We start from the raw sequence: 2,171 nt of genomic DNA on the forward strand, positions 1-2,171 counted from the left end.
ATTGGCATCCCTGCGGTGGTCCCGGCCTGAGGCCACATACACCCCTGGCACTGTGTCTCCTGACTCCTCGCTGTCCCCTCAGGCCTATCCACCTGTCAGTCACAGAGACAGCACAAGCCCTGGGTACGGCCTCCTGATGCGCAGCCTCTGCTGCTGCCCTCGGGCCCATTCAGGCCCAGAAGTCCCTCTAAGAGTGAAGCCCTCTGGGCCCGGGGGTTCCCACAGCAGGTTCCTAGGAGCAGCTCTTCATCTTGATGGGGAAGATTTGTATGTGACAACACCTCTGAGGAGAGGGTGGGGCTCTCCAGGAAAATCCAAAGTGTCCCCAGCTAGGGGTCTATGGGATCCTGATCTGTGCAACCCTATCTTGCTGGGCAGCATTTACAGACGCATGTTCCTGGGTGCTAGGCCCACCATTCGGGCTCTGACGCCTTCACAAAACCACAACACACTCCCCAAACTTTAAGGTCTCCCAGACCTGGCGTCAAAGTTGAGCTGGTTTTAGAACAGGCTAGTGTCATATTTTGGCAAAGTTTTACAGGTAAAGCATTTTGGCAAGATTTGGAAGGTTTTTTTTTTTTGGTTTGGGTTTTTGAAGCCTTGTTCTTCTGTTGTTTTGCTAATTCCCTAAAAGCAGCCTGACCTTTTAGGGGCAATGAGCTAGTTCTGGGTGTTTTCTGAGAGCCTGTTCCCAGATAAGGATATGCACCAGTGACGGTACCATTCATTTTCCAGTAAGTTTCTACGTGTGCAAGACTTTTGTGCTGCACATAATCAAAACAGAAAAACACAATGAAAGCACTTACTTCAGAGTCTAAGATGTAACAACCTTGCATATGGCTTCAGTGTGTCTCCCTAAACAAGATTATGACAAGCCAGTCCAAATTGTTGCTGGCACATAAAATCACAATGTGATCATTTTTTTCTTTCTTCTGGGAGAAAACAGACACAGATAGCTGGCTTGTAATGAACACATGGCATAAACCTGCCCTTGCTGAAATTTTAGTCATGTGACTGGGTTTTTTAAACGCTGCTTTAGCCTTCGTGATGGCTAATTGTATGTCCACTTGGCGAGGTTATGGTGCCCAGTTATTTGGTCCAACACCAGTCTAGATGTCACTGTGAAGGTTTCTTTAAGATGTGATTAACATCCAGATCAGTAGGTTCTGAGCAAAGTAGGTCACCCTCTGTTGTGTGGTGGGCCTGATCTAATCAATTGAAGGCAAACGGCGGTTTCTCAAAGAAGGAATTCTCAAGACTGCAGATTCAGAGACCCCGCCTGAGTTTCCCACCCACTGCCCTGTGGAATTCAGACTCGGGACTGCAGAACCCACGAGTCTCCCGCCTGCCAGCCCACAGACTTCATAATCCTCAACCCCCTACCATCTCATAAGCCAATTCCTGAAATCTCTCAATCTCTGTCTCTCTCTCTTTCCTGTTCTTCTGGAGAACCCTGACTGATACAAATATCATATGGTCAGAGGCTCATAACTAAAGCGCTGAGGTTAAAACAATCTTCCTTCCCAAGTAAATTGAATTTAGCTAAAATAAAATATATCTTTTTTTTTTTTTAAGATTGATTTATTTGAAAAAGAGAGACTGAGTGAGAGAAAGAGAGAGCCCAGGTGGAGGAGGGGCAGAGGGAGAGAGAGAAGCCGGCTCCCCACTGAGCAAGGAGCCTGATATGGGGCTCCATCCCAGGGCCCTGGGATCATGACCTGAGCCGAAGAGATACTTCACCAACTGAGCCACCCAGGCACCTCAAAATAAAATATATCTTGGTGGCCAGAAACAAAAGATTCATCTTGCTCAATACTGTAAGATGGGTACATGTGCAATTTTCTTCACGTAGAATTCTAAGAAAAACTATTCATAAAATAAAATAGGGAAACCAGAGATAATTAAATGTTATTTTAAACAGCTTCAAAAACATTCACTCAAATCTATGTGTAAGTACAGACAGTGTGAGGTCAAGTATTAATAGTTAACTCACATGAACAGACACCCTTCCCAAAAGAAACCCCACAAAACTATATAGTTCAGCGAAGAAAGAAGATCTGTACTTTGCTAAAGGTACAAAAGCTTACAACTTTGCAGAAAAAAAAAATGTTTTGTGAACAAGTGGCATTTTTTTTTTATTGATCTTACTGCCCCACGTAAGAACGTTGTCA

The sequence above is a fragment of the Canis lupus genome, chromosome 1 (assembly GCF_048164855.1).
Source record: "Canis lupus baileyi chromosome 1, mCanLup2.hap1, whole genome shotgun sequence".
NCBI lineage: Eukaryota > Metazoa > Chordata > Mammalia > Carnivora > Canidae > Canis > Canis lupus.